At 37.9% G+C, this 24,826-nt stretch overlaps 1 protein-coding gene across 3 annotated transcripts in view; it reads right to left on the bottom strand.

Annotated features, from left to right (window-relative positions):
• Positions 1 to 24,301, bottom strand: part of DIS3L2 (DIS3 like 3'-5' exoribonuclease 2) — a 375,371-nt gene extending 351,070 nt beyond the window's left edge. The window contains exon 1 of one of the 3 annotated variants that reach the window (XM_082631000.1): positions 23,989 to 24,299. The gene's annotated coding sequence lies outside the window, so the exon portion shown is untranslated. Of the gene's footprint in view, positions 1 to 23,988 lie in introns of all 3 variants that reach the window. The other 2 variants (XM_082631002.1, XM_082631003.1) reach the window with 2 other exon arrangements.
• Positions 24,302 to 24,826: the final 525 nt, after the last annotated feature.

Genomic DNA, 24,826 nt, shown 5'->3' on the forward strand with positions numbered 1-24,826 from the left:
TCCATATTTTATTATTATGATTAAAGTCAATTACAGAATTTCTTAATTGGAACAAATAAGATTACTTCTTATGCTTTAAAGACTTTCATACCAATTGGCACTTTCAAACCCCTGAAATGTATTCTATCTTCTCTTTTGGGGATAAACATACAGACCTTGGAGACAAATTCTAGACAAAGTAGCAAAAGGCTCAGGTCAAACACAAATACCTTTAGAAATAAGAAGAAATCTTTCCTCATCCTGTGGGGGAAGGAACAGACAGAGAAAGTTTTGGAATCTAAAAGAATAGGGACTAAATAAAAACTTCATTTTTTTTAAACAGAAATCAGAATCTAGAGAAGCACAAGAAGGCACCCAATTGGTATCAGAATTCATGCTCACTTCTAAATAGCAAAAGAAAGTGTCTCATAAACAAAAGGTTTTATTTTCATAATGTGAGTGGTCACACTGGAATATCTCTGCCATCAGTAAACTTGGGCAATAATAGGATAAAAGAATATTCTCTCTCCTGAAGAAATTCAGGACAGTATTTCAGCAGCACTGAAAAAGCTGCTCAGAAGGTACTGGAAATTGTGACATGTCTTTCATTAACTCCTAGTCCGTGCTATCAGATAAAAGTCTAAGACCTTATCACTTTTCCTCATTACTTTTGGGGAGACTTTTATTTATCTTTTTATTTTGGAAATTTAAAAACAATCACAAAGTAGAAAGAATGATGTAATGAATGTATGCTCATCACTCAAATTCAATAATTACCAATTAATACCCAATGTTATTTCACCTACTCCTATACACACACACAGCACTTCACCTTCCACATATACACATACACGTACTAAACTAGACTGAAGCATGTGAGAAGGCTTTTAATTTCCCTTTTAAAAACTTTTAAATTACAAGTCATAAATGGTAAAATATTTTACTCAGTGAAAACTACTGTTATCACTTAAGGCCTTTACTTACATAAAGCATAAAATTTATGGAGCAAGGTTATCATACAGATATAGTGCAAATTTCATGCTCTGATACAGAAGCAACGATTTAATAATAGAGCTGAAAAATAACTCATCCACCAGCTATATGCATAATTTGAATGGTAATCAAAGCCTTCATCTATCCACATACACTAATCTCAAAATTAGTAAGACAAAGGAAAGAAGTTGCAAAGCTTATCCACATGGCCAATTTTACCATGGCAATTTGGAAAAATATGTGACTTTCACAATCTATAATCAACTGGACAAAATGACTAAAATATACAAGAATTGAAAGCAGTTTTCCCTAAGTTATTTCAAATGTCAGTTTCCATGAAAACTATTTTTTTTCTACTTTAAACAAAAGATTAATATCAACCCGGCTTCTGTTAGTGTTTTTTGTTTTTTTTTTTTAATGTCACTTATATCTTACTTTTTTCTTGGGAAGGTGTTGCTACACCAATGCCTACTCTCAGGGCTGCAGCTACAAACATCTGGAATTTACTACCTACAGACTCAGCCCCAAGCAAGATAGGGCCTCGCTAAGGACCATGTTCCTGCCTACAACACAAGGTCCCCATGGCATCTTGCAGGACACTCCAGAGGAAGACATACAAAGTCACAAGCAGTTGTACTGTTCCCTCAGAGTCACAGAGAAGAATTCTAGCATTATTCAAGGCACCTGGAGGAATGCCAGACACAAAATTCTAAACAGCAAAATGACTAAGACTAAATTCAGACCACAGATAGAAAGATGAGGAAACTTTAATGACCCCCTAAGCCAATCTGCGGATTTGGGATCTGGTCTGTCAGCTAAGCACCCTGTACAGGGAGACCTGACAGAGGCCCTACAAAGACAAACTGATGCTGGTCCTCCTTTCTATAGTGAAATTATGTTCCATGTTCACACCATTCAACATGAGTGAGCTTGAAAGATGATGACTCTAGGGTTTGCAGCCTTTTCAAAATTCTGTATTTCCCAGATAAAAACCTCTACCACCCATAAGGGCATCACCATGGATTTAATAATTAATAACTTCAGGTAGTTAGTAGAGAAATAGGACAATCCAAGAAAAACAAATAACCAAAAAAAATCCAAAAATATTGAAATGCAACTAAGACAGACCTGTGGCACTTCTTTCCTTGCTGCTTCAAAAAGAGAACTCAAAACAGCAGCACTGGAATCCTTACTTCTCGGGAGACAAAACAAACCTAAAGTCTACTGGTCCCAGGGAAATAAGCTGGGCCTCCACTTCCACTCCAGAGCTCCAGTTTCCCAGTGTTGACGCAAGCCTTCCAAGTGGAGGAGGAAAGCATGGGACATCAGCTCCACAGCAAAGTTAAGAACCTTGGGATTAGTTTAAAATTGCAGGCTGTAAGAGTTCACCTTGTCATTTATGGGAAGCTACATCACTAAGACCTTGCTACTTCCAGATGCACATAAAATATAAAACCTATATTCATACAGGGCCTTTGTGCACGGTTCATAATCCAGATGTGAGGAAATCCAAAGTTATGATCCCCACAGCAACTGTAATCTTGGCAAACCTACACACATGTATTCTGTGTTACTTCACATGGTAGTGACCTTAAAAGAAACTTGAAAAGAATAAAGCACATTTTAATCTCTGCAACGAATTACAAAGAAAAGCTCCCAGACAGATCAGAGATCAGAAAATTGCCTTCCTTCAGGGATAGTGGAGCTCTTTTTTTGAAACAATTAACAAAGACTAGACCAAGCACTGAAGAATATGCTGGAACAATTCTTACCTGGCCTGAGGACAAGGGCCAGAAAACTTAACAGGGCTTCCTCTAAATTCTCACTTCTAATTTGCTAAGACAACCAGCTGTTTGATGTTTAAAAGTTCATTTCAAATATTTAATACTTTCAAAAAGTACCTTAAATGCTAATCAGATGCAGAATAGGCTCAATTTTAGTTCCCACTTGAAGCAACAGACGAAACATTTGAAGCTATTACTAAATAGATCATCTACTGTAAAACAAGTCAAATAATATGTGCTTATGTCAGTTAATATAGAAAATGGTTTCCCCGGTTCTTAATTTAAGGTTAAAATGCCAGTTTCTGGAGGGCCAAGTGCTACTACAATAGACTCAAAGGTTAATGGAAGACAGCAGAGCTTAGTGGTTAAGAGGCTTCTGAAGCCAAAATGCCCAGGTTTGAATCCTGTTCTACCACTTAAAAGTTGTGGCTTTGGGCAAGTTATTTAACATCTCTGTGCCTCAGTTTCACCATCTAAAAGAGGCAATACTAAAACCTACCATGTAGAGCTGTCTTGAGTACTACATGAGGTAATACATGCAGAGTTCTCAAAGCAGTACCTGGCAGATAGTAAGCACTCGATAAGCATTTGCTATTATTAATGTAAGGTCATTTATTTACCTTGGCAGCAATCTTTATTTATTTGATAAACCAGTACCCACACAAAAAGATTTAAAAAACTGAAAATAATTTTAATACCATAATGGAACTTTAACCAGTCTCTTTAGCACAATAATAAATGACCTTCCCTCCTCTCGCCTCCTTCCTCTATCCCTCTTGTAACTAAAGAAAAAGTCCAAACTCCTTAGCCAAACATTCAAGTTGCTTCATAATCTGTTGGCCCATACTGGCTCACCATCTTGCACAGCCCTCTAAGAACCTTCTGCTTCAACCAGTTTTCTCACAATCCTCTAAATACACCTTGTACTCATTCAACAAGCATCTGAGAATCTATGGTGCCAAGCAACGTGCTAACACCACGTGCAAAAATTAATACACAGTCTCTGCCCTTAAAGAGATCACAGAATATATAGTAGAAAAAGAGATATGCAAAAAATAGTTTCAACAGAATATAACTACAGTCACAAAAGAGCAAAGGTAAGGTAGCTGCACAGAGAGGAGTTGATAAATTCTGTTGGTGAAGAAGTCCCCTCGGGGAGGGCTTCACAGAAAAAGGCTGTGAGAAATGCTCAAGGGTAAAGAGGAATGCACCAGGCGGAGAAGAGGTCAGAGGGCACACTCTGGAGAGCAAACCGTGAAAAATATGGGCAAAGAAATTCTGGGGAATGACTTGCAGCTGGCCTGCTGGGGAGCGGACCAAAGCTAGAAGCTAGAAAACAAGGATAGGCAAGCGGACTCTTGTACCCAAATCAGCAGCTCTGGGTAAGGCTTCACCCTGGGACCACCAAAAAGTTCTGAACAAGGGGCCTAACATGGTCAGGTTTACAATTCAGTGTCACCACTGCAGCCGTAGTTCACGGGCTGACTTAGAAGGAGACACTGGAGACTGAGAAACCTGTTAAGACAGCTGGAAGGGTCCAGGCAGCGGTAGAGATGGAAGAAAAGGAAGCAGATTCAAAATGTAAATTAAGAACAGAATTAGTAGAGGGCATAAGTAGAGGGGGAAATCTAAGAAGACTCAGAGATTTCTAGCTTGAGTAACTGAATAAATGGATGAATGGTGACAACACTTAGGCAGCAAAAAGAATACAGGACCACAAATGCAGAGCCTGAATCTTTATCCTAAGAATAATGGAAAGCAGGGCAGAGACAAAACCTAAGAAGAGGTAAAAACCTACACAGACCTTTAACCAGAGAAGAAACTGGAAAATGCTGCCAAAGATCACAAGCTCTCCCCAAAATGCACGGGGCTCAGATCGTTTTAGAGACAGGTAAATTCAATGTTATTTAAACTGCTGGGGGGAGGGGAGGGGTTTTTTAAAAAAACTTTCCGATTCATGCTAAGGCTAAATAATAACTCTGATACCAAATGTGACAAAGACAGAACACATAAACACACACACACTCTTTCACACAGAGAATTACATAAGAATTTTTGTTGCGAACATAAATGCAAAACCCAAAATAAAACAAAAAATAAAAAATTTATCCAACATTAAATTTTTAAAATTATATTCCATGAATGCATGGTAGAGAATGTTTACTCTAACATTATGAAATCTGTTAACATATTCACTATATAGTAAATTAACACAATGGAACCAAACTGTCATCAGGCTAGAAGCCAAAAGGCATGGATCAAGTCCAACACCTATTTCATTTTCTTTCTACTTGCAGCAAGGATTACTATCAAACTCCACTCACTGGGCCAGACACCCTTGCCACTCATGCAGCACACAAGCTACACCTGTGAGTTCATCGGCCAGCCAGTGGCCTCAACTCCAAGCTCCAACGATGTGCACCCAATACCTATTCGTAATTAAGACTTCTTAGTAAACTAGGACTAAAAAGAAATTTTTCTAACGTGATAAGATATATTTCTCAAGGAAACAACACCTCTTATGTAGTATTCAGGCCAAGAATAATATACATAACTTGAATCTAGTCATAAGGAAACATCAGGCAAACCAAATGAGGAACATCCTGTTAAAAAAAAAAACTGTCTTCTTCAAAAAATATCAATGTCATATAGACAAAAAAGGCTAAAGAGCTGTTCTAGATTAAAGGAGATAAAAGAAACATGACAACTAAATACCATGTGGGATCCTACACCAGATCCTGTCCTAGAGGGGGAAAGATTCTAAAAGAGACATTACTGGATCAACTGACAACTTGTAATAGATGGCAGATATGATCAAAGTTGTATAAATGTCAAATTAAGTTGATAATTTTTCTTTAGGTGTGTAAAAATGTCCTTATTCTTGAAAAATACTCACTGAAGAATTTAGGGGTGATCATGTAAGCAATTTACTCTCAAGAAGCTCAAGAAAACTGTTATTTTATATTTGTGTGTGTGTGTAGAGGATGAGAGGGAGGGAGGATGAGTGATCACAAAAAATAAAGGAAATGGGACAAAATGTTAGCAACAGGTGAATCTAAGCAAAGGGTATATGCACTCTTGGGCATTTATCCCAGAGAAATGAAAACCTACATTCACACAAAAACTTCCACATGAATGTTTATAGCAACTTTATTTGTAATAGCCAAAAACAACCCAGGTGTCCTTCAACAGATGAATGGTTAACCAAGCTATGGTACCTCCATGCCATGGTACTACTCAGCAGTAAAAAGGAACAAACTATTGATACATGCAACAACCTGGAGAACTCACAAGGGAACTATGTTGAGTAAAAAAGTCAGTCTCAAAGGTATGTACTACATACCTCATTCCCTATATAAAGCATTCCTGAAATGACAAATTAGACAGAAAGAGTTTAGAGGTTGCCAGCGGTTAGGGAAGCAGAGAGTGAGGGAGATGGCTATGGCCATGAAAGTGTAGCACGAGAGGTCCTTGTGAAGGAAATATTCTGTATCTTGACTGTGGTGCTCAATCTACAGATGTAACAGAATGAAATACACACATATACATAGAGTACAAGTAAAACTGGTAAAATCAGAATAAGATGGGTAAATTGTATTGATATCAATTTCCTAGTTGTGATATTACACTACAGCTCTACAAGAGGAAACCAGATGAAGTGTACACAGGATCTCTCTGTATTATTTCTTACAACTGCATGTCATTCTACCAAGTAAAGTTTAAAAAGGAAAAAAGTTAAAAGATAGCCACAGAAAATAACTTATGGATAATGATAAAGCACTAGAGGCACTCCCAGAACAGGAAAAGGCTGCCAGCTATAACAGCTAAATTATTTACCATTCATTCAATATTGTTCTAAAGAAGCTAGTTGTTGCTATATAACAAAAAAAGGTAATATAAATATTAGAAAAGAGACAAAATGATCAATTATAAATGAAATTACTGTCTACCTAGAAAATCCAATACAATCAAGTGATAAAGCATTACAATATGACTTCAGTAGTGTCCAAATACAACGCAGATGGTTGTATCTGGAACCAACTTACGATGGTTCAACTTAGGATTTTTCAACTTTACGATGGTGTGAAAGTGATACACATTCAGTAGAAACTGTACTTCAATTTTTGAATTTTGATCGTTTGTCAGGCTAACAATATGTGGTAGATACTGTCTTGTGACGCTGAATAGTGGCAGTGAGCCACAGTTCCCAGTCACCCACACCCTTACAAGCGTGAACAACTGATACACTTACAACCATTCTAGACCCAGACAACCCTTCTATTCTTCACTTTCAGTACAGTATTCAACAAATTACATGAGCTATTCAACATTTTATTATAGAATAGACCTTGTGTTAGATGATTTTGCCCCACTGCGGGGTAATGTCAGTGTTCTGAACACGTTTAAGGTAGGTAAGGCCATGCTATGATGTTCAGTAGGTTAGGTGTATTAAACACGTTTTCAACTTGGCTGAAGAGTTTACTGAGAAGTCACCCCATCAAGGAAGATCTGTATATAAAGTTAATAGCCTCTTTATTATATTCCACTAATAATCAGTTAGAAAACTTTGTATAAAAAAGAATTTTGTTCTATTTATATTTATTTTTAAATTCTTTACATAAGTCATTTGTAATTATTTTTTAATATTTAAAAAAATTTTCCCAGGAATATAGTGACTATATGTCTCTAATAAGTTTCTCCAAAACAACATATTCTCCAGTTCTCCCCCATTAAATACCATATTTAATCTTCTCTGATTTGCTGTTTCTCAGTATCTAGTCTACCCTTCACTTTAGAAGCCAAACTTGATTCAAAACTATTTTCCAATCCCCCAAGACCTTAAATACTTTGAACAAGCCTAAGCCAGCTGTAAAGGATGAGGATCTAAGGTTTCTGCCAGCTCTCAATCTCCATCTTGTCAGGAGCTAGAATCCCTTTAATCAGCTCTAGGAGACTAAACGTGCATTCTTCTGCAGACCTCAGGAGCATCTCTCATCTTCATGAGGTTTCTCTTGGAACATGAATTCCAAGTTTGTAGTCAGTGAAGCTCATTCTAGAGCAAAACCACATTTACTCCATTCACTCTAGTCAGGGCCTCTCACATTAGCCCCCATTTCAAACTAGAGCTGCTTCTAAACCACTGTCAGCCCAATCCATTTCCTCCATGTGGATCTGCTGTGCAGTGCATCCTACATAAAAGCCAAGACAGTTTCTCACTCCTTACGCAGAAATACTTCTGCTAAGTTCCAGGTCTCCCAGGATAACAAGAAATATCCTCAGTTAAGAAGCAAAGATACAAAAAAATAAATTATTTTCATAGTTCTTGAACAGCATGGAACCTATTATACTAGAGTAGGAAAGAATGGCATACACTTTTAAGAAAAGGAAGAATTTCTTTTACCTATATTTTTAATATAAATTAAACTATCTTCTTATCATTCCAGGGACAGCAGGGGATGTAATTCTCAAGTGAAATATGGCACTGGCCTACACCATCTTAAAAATGCCAACAGTCTAGCAATGAACCATCTCTTTAACTGTCTTTGCCTCTCAAAGTGTAACAAATGAAACCTCTATTTAGACACACCACATTCATAACAACAATTCTCTTTAGAAAGTAGGATTACTAAGGATTCTCACTTTAAGGCATACATTTTAGTAACGTTTGATTTTTTGTTTCTTACAAGAGTATAAATTATGTTTCTCAAACAACATTATATATACATATATATGTACACATATATTTTAACTCTATTCACTAGTAATAAAAAGCATCTATTTAGACTTAACAATTAAAAATAATTATGCTTTTTCATAAATCAAGTTGGTTCAATAGTTTAAGAGGTTTTCAATATTTACAGATAATATAACTGTCTGTCTAGAAAATCTCAAAGGTTATACTCACAAATTATTAAGAGTAATGATTTCATTAAGAATGTCAGAAAGGGCAGATTCAACATCAACAAAGAAATTATTGATAACATTCCTATATGCCCACAATAATTAATTTGAAAACATGAGAGGAAAAATATCAATTCTTAATAATAACCAAAATCACAAAATGTCTGGGAACAAAATTAATAACACTGATATAAGACCTAATTTAAATTCAAACATCATTATTTTTAAAATTATAAAAGACCTAAACAAATAAACAAACCCTGCTCTTGACAAGACTCAATATTATAAAGCTATTGGCTGCAAATTAGTCAAAAAATTCAATGTAACCACAATTAAATTCTAATCACAACTTTTTTATAGAAACTAAGAAGCTCATCTTAAAAATCAAATGGAAAAAAAAATGGGCAAAGGCTGTGAATAGACATTTTTCCAAAGAAGATATATTAATGGCCAAGAAGTTCATGAAAAGATGCCCAACATCATTAGCCATCAAGGAAATGCAAATCAAAACCACTGGTGGTCCAGTGGTTAAGTCTCCACGCTCCCACTGCAGGGGGCCCAGGTTACATCCCTGGTCAGGGAACTAGATCCCGCATGCCACAACTAAAAGATCCCACACGCGGCAAAGAAGATCCTGTGTGCCGTGACTAAAACCGCGCACAACCAAATAAATATTTTAAAAAAAACACACACAATGAGGTTCCATTTACACTCAAAAGGATGTCTACACCAAAACAAAACCCAGAAAATAACAAGTATTGGCAAAGATGTAGAGAAACTGGAACCCTCATACGTAGCTGGTAGAAATGTAAAATGGTTCAACCACTGTGGAAAAGAGCTTGGCAATTCCTCAAAAAGTTAAACATAGAATTACCACATGACCCAGCAATTCCCCTTCTGGGTATATACCCAAAAGAGTTGAAAATAGTTACTCAAATAAATAAATGTACACACATGTTCAAAGCAGCACTATTCACAATAGCCAAAAGGTGGAAACAACTCAAATGTCCATCAACAGATTAATGGATAAACAAATTGTGGCATATACATACAATAGAATATTATTCAGCCACAAAAAGAATTAATACATGCTACAATATGGATGAACCTCAAAAACATTATGCTAAGTGAAAGAAGCCAGACAGACACAAGGTCATGTATGATTCCATATACTATATATGTAATATCCAGAGTAGGTTAAATCCATAGGAACAGAACACAGATCGGTGACTCCCAGAAAATAGGGAAAGGGAAGAATAGGAAGCAACTACTTACTGGGTACAGGGTTTTCTTTTGGGGTGATGAAAATGTTTTGGAACTAGACAGAGGTGATGGTTGTACAATACTGTGAATGCATGATATGCCACTGTATCCCTTTAAAATGGTTAATTTTATGTTATGTGAATTTCACACCAATAAAAAATAATTTCAAAAATCAAATGGAAGAAAAAAGTGTACACAATGGATGAAAAATATTTGCAAAGGAAGAGTAACAAGAAAAGATTTACTCTCTCAGATTTGAAGACATACTATGAAGTAATGGTAATTAAAACAGTATGATATTATTATAGTTGAAATAGGCAAAAACATCATTAGAAGAAAACTGAGTCTAAAAATGGACCCTTAGGAAATTCTAAAAAAGGTATTTCAAATTAGTGGGGGAAAGACCACTCAAATGATAATAGGACAACTGGCTATCTGCTTAGAGAAAAGCAAAGTTAGATCCTTAATACTATACATAAAAAATAGACTACAGTTGGCTTGAAGTGCTAAATGTTGGAAGTAAAATTATAAACATATTAAAAGAAAATGTAGGAGAAAATTGCTCAAAATCTAGGGGTAAAGAAAGGCTTCTTAGTTAAGACATAAAACACAGAAACCATAAAGAGACTCAAATTTTAAAAATTAAAAGCTTCTGTAAACCAAAAGAAACCATAAAGACAAAGCAACAGACTGGAAGAAAATATTTGCAACATTTAAGACTTCAAAGATTTATATACAGAATATGTAAAGAGCTACAAATCAATATGAAAGCAACACAACTAAAACAAAACAAAACAAACAACAATAACAAAAAAAAGAACAGGCAAAAGATAAGAACAGTCGCAAAAAGAAATATTCAAATTTAACTGGTTGGTGTTTGGCCCAGGCATGGGTATTCTTAAATCTCCTCAGGTGATTCTTCTCTGCAGTGAGGGTAAAGAACCACCAAGCCACCTAGTTCGAGAATGGGGCGTGTCCAGACTGTCCAAGGTGAAGTATAAGAGGAAAGGCAGGAAAAATAAACCACCACCTTAAAGGGCTCCTGCCCACTCACAAAGGAAGGCCCTGAGAGTACATTAAATGCCTTAAAGGAGAATGGTTTATTTTTATCCAGTCAGAGAGCATTACCATTTTTTATTTCTACAAGGTAGAAACATATGAATCACATTCTTTATAAGACTAACGAGGAAAATTATTAAGAAATAAATTTACACTAAGTGAAAGCAGCCCAGGATTAAATACTTGCAAAAATATGACCAAAGCAGACACACATAATGTTATAGAGAGAAGCAAATCACTGAAAAATATTTTCATTGTGATTTCATTTTATAAATTTCAAAAACATGCAAAATTAAACAACAGTTTAAGGATACAAACTATATGGTTCAAGTACGAAGCAAATACAAAATTCAGGTTACCTCTGAAATGGGAAGGAAGAGGTGGGATAAGGAACAGGAACATAGAGATCTTCAATTTTTTTCTTAAACTGGCAGTTAGGTACATGGGTATTCACTGTCCTAGTGTTCTGTACACCTTACACATATTTTGCATACATTACTTTGTAACTTCTCAGTATTTAATAAAAGACTACCATTTAAAAACAAACAAGACCATACAAAAATGCATGTAAATACATATATAGTCTTTCAATTCTAGATTCAGTATTTGCCACTGAAAATCTGCTTGGTTCTATAGTGTCCTAACTAGCCACCCGTTAGGAGTTAGCAAATCCTTGATTTTCCTCTTTTCTTCTGAAGTTGCATTAACAAGGAATTTCATGGGGGTAGGGAGGGTTTACAGCAAAAGGCATGTGCTCTTTGATTAAACTCACTGAGAACCACTAGCAATCACTTCAGGGAGCTCCAGCAAAGAGGGCACTTTTCAGAACTAAAGAGTAAAAAGGTTTGCAGGAGATAATTAAAAGCATTACAAGAGGAATGATGCGATTTGAACAGTAAGATATTTTTCCATTAATTATTTTTTACCCAACTGAAATTCAATGAAACCCTGGATGAAACCTCAGCTCTCAATTCCTCTGAGATACAAAGATCGGAGTGAGTCCAGTTGAGCACTTGACATATCAGGGCCAATTCTGCATGTGGTGGGCAGTTGTGAGTTCAAGGACAGTGCCACATGTACTCCTCCCTATCAGCCAGAAGTAAAAAAGTTCCAGAGAAACAGGCCTGGGCTCTGCCCACAACACTATCATCTGAGCATTCCTTTCATTAGAACAATACAAGATTACACAATGACCCTTAAGTTGAAGCAGGATTCTGGATGCCTGAGAAAGTGGGATACTCTTAGGGTATGGTAAGCTGACTGCTGAGACAATCAATAAATGAATTAGCATAAAGTATGCTGACTTCTTTGGAAGGAATTTTATGAACACAAGATTTAAGACTTCTTATACAATAAACAATGCAATCACAAGTACTAATAAAGAAGAACTAAGGGTGCTATAGTAAGAAAAGCTATAAATGAATTATGTGCAAGACAGTACTAAGGAATGTAGGGAAATTTTAAAAGACTCCATCTTTGTGTCAGAGGCATGCAGCAGTTGAAAAGACAAGATATATTAAAAAACTTGTGATAAAGCCAGACATCAAAAACACTCCACACACACACACACACACACACACACACACACAAACACTCCACAATTCAGTCTAACCTAACCTCCCTAGTCCTCTGCTTTCCATATTCACACCCAATTCAGCTAAACACATGCTTCACTCTTCAAACCTCACATACTGCAATACACTCTTATCTCCAAACCTCACATACTGCAATACACTCTTATCTCGCCCTCCTAGTGTATCATGCAAAATCTCACTTGTCCTTCAAGGCTCATCCCAAATGCTTCCTGCATCCTTGGAAGTCTTTTATAACCTATACACTCCCTTGTGATCTTTCATAATCCTTCTCTATTATGGTGCCATCCCTACTCTTACTTCTGTTTTAAACACTTGTCTTATCTCTCCTACTGAAGCAGGAGTAATGGAAAGAGCAGGCATTATGAAAAACCTAGATTTTAATCTGAATATTAACTGTCTGACTTTGAGCACACCAAACTACCTAGCTTTCTTAAGCCTATATCCAAATATACAAAATAGGGAAATTATTATCTATCTTGCATTACTTCATTAATAAATAGGGTGTATGTGGGTACTGTGTGTGTGAGAGAAAGAGAGGGGCAGAGAGACAAAGAGAAAGGAGAGAATGTAGAAATATATAGGAATAATGAAAAAGTACAGGAAAGTAGTAGTTATTAGAATTGTATGTTTAAAAAGTTAGAGGAAAAACTGAACAGGTTAAGAAACAGTGAAGATATAAAAAGGATCCAAATCAAACTTCTAGAAATAAAAATGATGATATCCGAGATGAAAACTACACTGGATGGGATTAACAGCAGATTAGACACTGCTGAGGAAAAAATTAGTAAACTTGAAGATAAAGCAATAGGAATTATCCAAAATGAAAAACAGGAAAAAAAGAGAAAAAAATGAACAGAGGGCATCAGTGAGCTGTGGGACTTTAAGCAACCTAATATATGTATAACTAAAATCAGCAGGGCAGAGGAAGGGGACTGAGAAAAGTAAAGAAAGAAAAAATATTTGAAGAAATAACAGCTGAAAGTTTTCCAAATTTGATGAATACTACAAAACCACAGTTTAAGAAGTTCAGTGTTTCACAAGAAACATAAAGCTATACCAAGGCAAATCATAATCAATTTGGTTAAAACCAGTCTAAAGGGAAATGTTAAAAGCAGCAGAGAAAAAAAAGACACATTAAGTACAAGAAACAGAAATAAAGAGGTCAGATTTCTTGTCAGAAACAAGCAAGGTAGAAGACAGTGAATCAAAATCCTTATAACACTGATTAAAAATAAAAAATGTTAATCTAGAATTCTTTATGCAGCAAATATATCTTTCAAACACAAAGGCAAAATACAAACTTTTTCAGACATGTGAAAACTGAAATAATCATCACTAGCAAACCTTCATGGCCAGAAACACTAAAGTCCTCAAAGCAGAAAGAAAATGATAAAAGATGCAAACCTGGATCTACACAAAAGAATGAAGAGCTCTAGAAAAAGTAACTTATGAGTAAATATAAAGATTTAATTCATAAAATTTAAGTCTCTTTAAAAGACAATTGATTACTTATAAATAATAATAACAGTGTATACTGGAATTGATCATAGATGTGGAAGTAAAAAAATGATGAGCACAAAGGCCAGGAGGGAAATTAAAAGATACTGTTAAAAGGTTTTCAAAAACAAACAAAACAAAACAAAACAAAAAAAGGACTTCCCTTGGGGGCTTCCCTGGTGGCGCAGTGGTTGAGAGTCCGCCTGCCGATGCAGGGGACACGGGTTCGTGCCCCGATCCCGGAAGATCCCACATGCCGCGGAGCGGCTGGGCCCGCGAGCCATGGCCGCGGAGCCTGTGTGTCCGGAGCCTGTGCTCCGCAACGGGAGAGGCCACAGCAGTGAGAGGCCCGCGTACAGCAAAAAAAAAAAAAAAAAAAAAAAAAGGACTTCCCTGGTGGCACAGTAGTTAAGAATCTGTCTGCCAATGCAGGGGACACGAGTTCAATCCCTGGTCTGGTAAGATCCCACATGCCACGGAGCAACTAAGCCCGTGCACCACAACTACTGAGCCTGCGCACCACAACTACTGAAGCCTGCACGCCCTAGAGCCTGTGCTCAGCAACAAGAGAAGCCACAGCAATGAGAAGCCCACGCACAGCAACTAGGGAAAGCCCACATGCAGCAATGTAGACCCAATGCAGACAAAAAAAAAAAAAAGTTTTTATATGTGAAGTGGTATGATATCCTTGAAAGTAGACTGTGATAAGTTTAACATGTATATATAAACCCTAAAGTAACCACTAAATAAATAAATAGTTACCATTAATAAGCCAACAAGGGAGATGGACAATTTTAGAAAAAACAAAATTAATCCAAAAGTGAAGCAAAGAATAGATGGGACAAAAAAGAAAAATAACAAGATGAAAGATTCAAACTTAACCATATCAATAATCACATTAAATGGAAATGGTCTAAGTACACCAATTAAAAGATTGTCAGGGGGGATTCCCTGGTGGTCCAGTGGTTAGGACTCCATGCTTCCACTGCAGGGGGCACGGGTTTGATCCCTGGTCAGGGAACTAAGATCCCACAAGCCATGTGGCATGGCCAAAAAGAAAAACATTATCAGACTAGTTAAAAAGCAACACCCAATAATATGCTGCCTACAGAAACACTTCAAATATAAGACACAAATAAGTTAAAAGTAAACGTATGGAAAAGATATACCATGCTAACACTAACAAAAGGAAAGCCGGAATGGCTTCATTAATATCAGACAATGTAGGTTTCAGAGCACAGAACATTACTGTGGCTAAAGATCATTTCATAACATTAAAGGGGTTAATTCATCAAGAGCAAATAACAATTCTAAATGTGTATGTTCTTAATACATTTAAGGAAGAAATACCAACTCTATACAAACTATTCCAGAAAATTAAAGGAAAGGAAATACTTCCCAACTCATTGAAGGTTGCCAGCACTACTCTGATACCAAAAACAAAGACAAAGATATTACAAGAAAAATCATCTCAAACCAGTATCTGTCATAACCACAGATGGAAAATTTTTAATAAATTTCAAGAAATAAATTCCAACAACATATAAAAATAATAATACATCAGGACCAAGTAGGGTTTATCTAGAGAATGCAAGGTTAGTGCTAATATTTGAAAGTCAATGTAACTGACTATATTAAACCATTTCCAGTAGACTCCGAAAAAGCATTTGACTAAATCCAACATTTGTTTCTGATTAAAAAAAAACAAGCTCTCAGCAAACTAGGAATAAAAGGAAACTTCTTCACTGACAAAGAAAATATACCAAAAGCCTACAGCTATCATCACACTTAATGGTGAAAGACTAAATGCTTTCTTCCTAAGATCAGGAATAAGACAAATATGTCTACTCCCACCACTTCTATTTAACATTGTACTGGGAACTGAAGCCAGTACAATAAGAAAAAATAAAAAGTTAAAGATTAAAAAGGAAGAAGTAGGGACTTTCCTGGTGGTGCAGGGGTTAAGAATCCGCCTGCCAATGCAGGGGACACAGGTTCGATCACTGGTCTGGGAAGATCCCACATGCCGCAGAGCAACTAAGCCCATGCACCACATCTACTGAGCCTGCACTCTAGAGCCCTCCAGCCACAACTACTGAGCCCACGTGCCACAACTACTGAAGCCCGCACACAGCAATGAAGACCCAACACAGCCAAAAATAAATAAATATATTTTTTAAATGGAAGAAGTAAAATTGTATTCACAGATGACATAATCTTTATGCAGCAAATCCAATGAAATCTATTTAAAAAGCTACTAGAAGAAATAAGCATAGCCAGGTTGACAGAGAAGAGCCAATGTACAAAAATCAATCATATTTCTATATACTAGCAACAGTCAAAAATATAAAATTTTAAAAACCATCATTTCAATAGCATCAAAAATATAAAATACATAGAGCTAACTGTGACAAAAAATGTACAAGATATGTGCAGTGAACACTACAAAATATTGCTGAGAGAAAGAAAAGAAAACCTAAATAAATGTTCATGGGTTGGAAGATGTTAAGATGGCAATTCTCCCCAAATTATCTATAGGTTCAATACAATTTGAATCAAATTCTCAAGCAGACTTTTTTGGAAAGCTGACAAGCTGATTCTAAAATTAATACAGAAATGAAAAGGACCTCAAAGAGCCAAAGTCTGGAAAAAGAACTTTTTACACTATATGACTTATAAGGATTTACACTATATGACTTCAAGTCTTTTTATAAAACTATAGTAATCAAATCAGTGTAGTACTGGCATCAATATCTACAAATAGATCAATGAAACAGAGAGTCCAGAAATAGAACCAAAAATATGTAATGATTTTCAACCTAGGTATAACCTAGGCACAAGGGAATTAAGTGAAGGAATACAGTCTTTTCAACAAATGGTTCTAAAAAAAAAAAAAAAATTGGATTCCGTTGTTTTTTTGAATTCTATATATTTAAAAAATGAATTTTGATCCATACCTTGCACTACATATAAAAATTTACTCAGGGCTTCCCTGGTGGCGCGGTGGTTGGGAGTCCGCCTGCCGATGCAGGGGACGCGGGTTCGTGCCCCGGTCCAGGAGGGTCCCACATGTCGCGGAGCGGCTGGGCCCGTGGGCCATGGCCGCTGGGCCTGCGCGTCCGGGGCCTGTGCTCCGCGGCGGGAGAGGCCACAGCAGTGAGAGGCCCGCATACCGCAAAAAAAAAAAAAAAAAAAATTTACTCAAAGTGGATCATAAATTTACAAGTAAAACTTCCAGAACATAGGAGAATATCATTGTGATATTAACTTAGGCAAAGATTTTTTAGATAAAGCAAGAAAAGCACAATCCATAAAAGAAAAAATTGTAAGTTGGACTTCATCAAAATTAAGAACTGCTCTTCAAAAGTCATCATTAAGAGAATAAAAAGAGACTAGGAGAAAATATTTGCAAATCCTATGCCTGAAAAAGGATATACATCCAGAATATACAAAGAACTTCTAAAATTCAGTGATAAGGAAACACACCCAATTAAAAATGGACAAAACATCTGAACAGACATTTCACCAAAGAAGGTATATGGATAGCAAACAAGTTCATGAAAAGATGAAGAGCATCACTTCCTTAGGGAAACACAATTTAAAACCAGGGGACTTCCCTGGCGGTCCAGTGGTTAAGACTCCACGCTTCTACTGCAGGGGGTGCAGGCTCGCTAAAATCCCTCATGCCTCATGGCACAGCCAAAAAAATATAAAATAAACTAAATGTTAAAAATAAAATAAAATAAAATCACAATGAGATACCAATATACATCTATAAGAAAGTCTAAAGTTAAAAAGACTGACCATACCAAGTGTTGGCAAGGATGTGGAGGAACTGGACCTCTTATACACTGCTGGTGGGAATGCAAAATAGTACACCCACTTTCCAAAACTTTGACAGTTGCTTTAAAAGTTAAGCATATACCTACCATATGATCTAGCCATTCTACTTCTAGGTATTTAACCAAGAGAAATAACAGTATACATCCACACAAAGGCTCGTACACAAATTTTCATAGCAACTTCATTTGTTACCAACTAAAAATTAGAAACAACCAATACATCCATCAATAGGTGAATGTATTAATAAACTTCTGGTACATCCATTCAAAGGAATATTACTCAGCATTAAAGAGGGATCAACTATTGATACACTAAAAAAAATTGATAAATATCAAAATAATTATGCTGAGTGAAAGAAGCATAACTACATACTATATGATTCCTGTTATGTAAAATTCCAGGAAATTCTAGGAAATAAAACTAATATATAATTACAGAAAGATCAGTGGTTATCTGGCATGGGGGTCAAGGAGCCAGGGATGTAATGAAAGCTTTGGGGGTGATGGATATGTTCACTATCTTGTTTGTGATAATAGTCTCTTGAGTATATACATATACCAAAACTTAATAAATTGTATACTTTTAATACATACAATATATAGTAAGTTGACAACACAATTATCCAGCTTTTAAAAAATATGGTCTTAACCAATAACTAACAATGCTTCACAATACAAATTGGTTCCTAATTCAATCATTAAAAGTATTCCCTATTAATAATGTATATTTTAGTCATAAAATTCATAGGGCATCCTTACTTCCAAACTATTAAGACTGATTTGAACTGTCAAAATTCAGTAAATCATAAAGAAAACAAATGTCTTATTGGAGCAAAAGATCTATGAACAATTCAAATATGTTTTCATTTAAAAAACGTAAAATAACTAAAAAGAATAACAAACCATGTAAATTGTTGATTTTACGTACAATTAAAACAAAAATAACCATGCGCTGTTATCTCCTCCCTCATATAACTGCTGCTACAGTTTCACATTCAATCCTCTAAAACTAACTAAAGCTGACCAAGGCGAAGAGGGAAAGGAGCAACTATTTCCCATGTAGAGAAATGCTCTCTAAATGAGGTGAAGTTAAACAGAAATGTTTGGGGCTTCTCTCCAAATCCCTCAGCACCTAAACAATCACTACAAACCTCTTCCTCATCAAATCCTAATGGGAGAAAGAAACAATCCAATTTCATTAAAGGAAGCCTCAGAGGAATCTAAAGGGCAAAGTTAGTCAATTAGCATTACATAACTTCCTGCCTCCTCCTGGTTTAGGTACCCAAGCTCTCAAGTCTATCAAACACTCCGACAATTACTGTCCTTCATTTGAAGGATTTTTTTAAACCACAGGGAACAGGTAACTCCCTACTGTATCAGCCTACTTCATTACTTGCCCTTTTCCTTATGGTTCCTCTGGAACTGATGTTGATGTTCTCATACGTAGCATTCATGCTGAAATCAGAACCTGATTTAGAGAAGGAGCACAGTGTGGTGTGGTGGAAGGAATATGGACTTTGGAATCAGACAGACATGGGTCCATACTTTAGTTCTGACACTTACTGCCTTATGACCTAAGTAAACTTCCTGAGCCTCTATATTCTCCTCAGTAAAAGAGTTGAATCCTCTTGCTCAATGGGCAACAACTGATATTTAATGACATAATACATGTGAATTACTCAACACATAGGAGGGGCTCCATAAATGATAATCCCCTTCCTCTTAACTTTCTAATTAGAAGGCATTTTCTGAGGGCAGGGTACCTCTTCACTGGCCCTTATCTCCAGCTAATTTCATCAGACATTTTCACTGTGCTTTGTGTAACATGAAAGTCCCTTCCTACTAGTGGGAACACTATCTCTTGTCTGCCATCACTAGTGCATCCCAGAGGCAGCTATTACTGGGTTTTAAGAAAGGAATCAGAAGTAGTTGGACTGCACACTCATGTCCATTAGCAGCATTATTCACAACAGCTAAACGTGGAGACAACCTAAGTGCCCATCAATGGATCAATGGATAAGCAAAATGTGGTTAATACATACAAGCCTTAAAAAGGAAATTCTGACATATGCTACAATATGGATGAACCTTGAGAACATTATGCACAAAAAGACAAATACTGTGTGATTCCACTTATATGAGGTAATTATAGTAGTCAAAATCACAGAGACAGAAAGCAGACTAGTAGTTGCCAGAGGCTGGGAAGAATGGGAAATCGTGGTTTAATGGGTACAGAGTTTCAGTTTTTGGAGACGAATGGTGGTGATGATCGCAAAACACTATGAATGTATTTAATATCACTGAACTGTACACCAAAAAATGGTTAAGATGGTAAATTTTATATTATGTGTATTTTATCACAATTTTTAAAAATTGGGAAAGAAGTTTTTTTAGACTAATGGCTGACTAAACTTGACTAAATCTAGCATCAACACGAGAGTTAATCACATAATTGCAACTCTGGGGCATCAAGTTCTTGCTATGGCTCCAAATAAAATGCTATCTGAAAAGTTCTTATTGTCAAATCCTTCTACCTCCTGTTACATGACACGAACAAGCATCTTGTGCAGTTCCACCACCCTCAGTCTAATAAAGATAACAAGAATTCTGGCTGAGTTTCTCTCACGTCACCAACAATGGCACCAACAGCCGGACCGCAGAGGGATTTACAGAACCATTCCAGGCCCACAGTTTGATCTGTACATGTGCTTAGTAGTACTTGAATGAAAATGAACTTCATTTCCCACAGAAACTCCCCAGATAAAACAAAAAAACTTTTTGAAGGTTACAGTAAAAGGATACTCTAAAAACTGTATCCTATAAGGCTGATCCTATAAGGCTGGTCAACATTACAGAAAACCAAAGTCTGGAATAAATGAGGAAACTGAAAATAAAAATTTACAAATCTTCCTCACACCAGAAAACACTTTGTTATACTTTTTTTGTACTTAAAATACTGAGCCACCTCAAAATAATTTCCAGTCCAATACCTAAAATCAACTAGTCTGTAAGCATTGTGAGATGAACACTATAAAAAGTAGTACAAATATGACTCTTTCAAAACCATTTAGCAGTAATAAAACTCACAAATAAACATAAACCTTTGCCTCAAAATAAATCAGCTAACCTAAAAAGTTTAATGTGTTCTTTTTCATTTCTGATGGCTTCCTCATCAAAATGTGCAGGGGAACCCAAGTATACATGCCATGGGCAAATACATGCAATAAAGACAGGAAAAAGTGAGAGAGTCTCAACTCTGATGGCAAAAGTGAAAGAATCATTCAACTGCAGAAGGACAAATGTAAATATGATTAATACAATCAAGGATCTGAATCAATGAAGTTCAAAATTTTATGCAGAGTCACCTTCTAGGCAATGAAAGTCCTAAAGACAATCAATTCGTCAACAAATACTTCCTAGGCATCGAATATGCCTCAACATATTGGAGTGGGGATGTGAAAATCAGTTTCTGCGCCTCAGTGGTACTTCTGGTCTAACTAAAGAATAAAGCACGAAATCACAACATGTAAGCAGACTGAAGCAGTAAAGGCACCCACCCAGAAGTTGAAAGACCAGAGCTCTAGTCCCAACTCTGCCCCAACTCACTAAGATGTCTGTCCTTGGGCTAATCACTGAAACTTCTACAGAACTCTATTTTCTCGCCTAGAATAAGACAGGATAATTTCTAAGGCCTCTTCCACTCTGGATCTATTAATTCAAGTTGAAAGACAAGGGAGAGGAACTGGGCCTTAAAGAATTGGTAGGATTTGAATTGACTGATGGGAGAAGGAGGATATTGCAGAGAAGGAGTATGAAAGTATAAATGTATGATTTCACTTATATGCGATATCTAGGGTAGTCGAAATCATGAAAATAAAAAGTAGAAGGTTGGTTGCCAGGAGTTGGTGGGAAGGAGAAATAGGCAGTTGTACAGAATTTAGTTTTGCAAGATGAAAAAGTCCTAGCGATGTTACACAACAATGTAAATATAGTTAACTGCACACTTAAAAAATGGTTAAGAGGGTAAATTTTATACTATGTATTTTTTTAACCACAATTAAAAAGAGTCACAGAAATTAGTCTCCTAGCAGTCATACTAATGCAAAAATATTTCAACTCAACTGACTTCTAATGTCCAATTCTAATCCCTAAAATTCCTTTTTCCCAATTAAAAAAAAAGTAGATGTGCCTTGCTAATGGTACATGGAGTCTCCCTCAACGGCAATAAAGCTGAAAGAGCATGTTGAGAAAACGAAGAAAGAGAAGACAATGCAATCACTAAGCAATAGTAGAAGATACAAAGCAGGCTAGTCAAACACAATCTAACTGTGTCATACCCACCCACAATCTAGCCTAAGTCTCTAAGTAAAACTGTACGGAGGTTTCTCTTTACTCCAAAGAAACTCTTCAACCTGCTTACAAGGCCCAGCACCCTCTGGCCCACCTCTCCAACCCCCTCTCACTAGATTCTTCTACACTCTTCCTGAGCGACACACAGATCTGTATCTTAAGTTCCCAGTCCTCTCCATGAACCCTGCCATCACAGGGTCTTTTTGTCCTTGCTGTTTTTTCTGACTGGATCATTCTTCCCTTCCTGTGCATCCTTCAGATCTCAGTTCAAATGTCACTTCTGTGACTTCCCTAACTCAAATACTTGTCACAGTTGCAGTTTTACATTCATGTGATTAATTGGATTGCATCCGCTGAGGACAGGGATCATGCATGCATTCACTCTCCCCAACTTCCAATGCTAAACGCAGTGCCTAGTACCAAGTAAGCACTCAAATACTTGTTGAATAAGTGAATAAATGGGCACCAAACCTGTAAGAAAGCAATAAAATATCACAGAATGTCTGCTTAAGAGTTTGCGCATCTTCACAAATGAATCTTTGGAGGATGCCCAAAGCAATTGAGCCGAAAATCCCTATTCAACTCTTACAAAAAAAATCAATTCAGATGCCCGTATAAATTTCTCTGGCTCTTCTATGTCTCTAAGCAATTGCTGAGCACTGTAAGTACTTAATAATTACTTATTGAGCTGAAATGAAATTATACTGTTTTGAATAATGGATTTTGATATATAAACTCCTGCATTTTAGTCCCATATAATGTCATTTTCGAAAACTGTTCATATGTCTCAGTTTTAGCTCCACTGTCATCGGATTAATTATAGTGTAGTTATCCAACAATGTTCAAATAAGGCTTAGAGTTTCCTTAGTCCCACTTCTTCAAACTCAGTTAAGGGAGGTTTTCAGTCTCTTGTATTTTCATATAAATTTTACTTTGTCAATTTCTGGGGGGGGGAGGGGAAGCCAGCTGGGATTCTAACAGAGATTGTGTTGAACCTGTTTTCAAATGTAAATCAAAGATATTAACAACACCTGCCCCTACTTCTTCAACGTAGCAAATTCCACTTGAAATTTCTCCCAAACCTACTCAGTCCCAAGGAGAGCTCCTTCCGTAGAGAACTGTTAAGACACAAAATCCAACTTACAGAATACTAAACGCACTAAAAACTGGAAAGCTAATTCCCAGTTAAAGGGTCAGTTCAAAACGCTGGATTAAATGAGTCTCCACGATCAACGAAGCAGATAAAGTATACCAGTTGGTAAAGCGCCAAGCGGCAGGCAAACACCAAGTATTACAATAAAGTGGCTGCTGTTCAAGGATCCTAAGGCGCCTCATCCCTGTCAATCCCAAACATACGTATCCGGACCCACAAGAACGCGTCCACAGGTGACCCGAACCTCGGGAAGCGTTCTCTCTACAGCAAGAGGCCCTGTTTAACTCTGCTTCTCCTCTCAGGACCCCATACTAGGCTACAAGGGAGGGCCGGCGGGGCTCGGGGGCGAGGAGGCGGGCCTGGGAGACCGGGTGGGCTAGGAGCGTGGGGCGTGGGGTGGGCAGGGGCGACGCCAGGGCCGGGGAGCGATTCCAGAGGCAGAGGGCACTCGCCCGGGGCCGCCGGCGCAGGTACCCCTCGAAGCGACGCGGAGGCCTCGAAGGCCAGACCCGGGGTCGCTCCTGGGGAGGGGTCGAGGTGGGGCGCGCGAGGAGGGGACGGGGAGGCCTCACCGTGTCTCCCGGGAGGCAAGCGCCGCCACGGTCCCGCAGTTGCTAAGGAGAATGCTCTTCCGGGTCACGGGCGCGGTGTTATGGAGGCAACGGTGGCCGGGAGGAGCCAAAAGTGAAGCGCGGGGGTGAGTGCGCGGCGGAGGGGTGGTCTGTTGTAGTTGCCCTGCGGCAGCCGGAGCAGGGCAGGGCCAGGCGGAGGGCACTCCCGACTGCTGTGGCCTGACCTCGCGGAGACGACTGGCTGTAGCCGATGACTGTTGCTGCCCGGACCCCTGCTCAGGGGCCAGCCGCTGGCGGGAACCCTCCCGCCCCTGCTTCTGAATGCCCCCAGCCCCAATCCTCAGTGCTGTGACCCGCCGGGCCGCCTCTCACCCAGCCGGCGACGCCTGTCCCCAACTTCTAGCTTATGGGTGTAGCCACGCCGGTCCTCTCCTGTGACAAGGTTTTACACATCCTTTGATTTACTCCACACCCGGTTAGTGAGCACCTGCTCAGGGCTGGCCCCGGGATACTGAGGGGGGCAACCCAGGCGTGGTCCTGCCCTCCGAACGGATAGGCAGGTGGGAGGGCAGGCAGGCAGTATTCTGCATATGGTATTGGGATGCGCAAGTGAAGGAAGCTAGGGGAGCCTGCCCTGGGGGCCTACCCAGACTCAGGTGGGGAAAAGCTGATGGTGGAGACCTCAACCAAGTTAAAAGTGTAGGGAAGAGTGTTCCAGGGTAGAGTGTAGGCTCGACTGAGAAACCCACCGAAAGGTCTGTACGGCCTGCCTAGGGAAGTGTGTAGAGAGCAGAGAATGGTTAAGGATGGAACCTAGAAAACATCAATATGGTAGCTG

This window comes from Mesoplodon mirus, assembly GCF_964341445.2.
Source record: "Mesoplodon mirus genome assembly, chromosome: 8".
Classification (NCBI taxonomy): Eukaryota; Metazoa; Chordata; class Mammalia; order Artiodactyla; family Ziphiidae; genus Mesoplodon; species Mesoplodon mirus.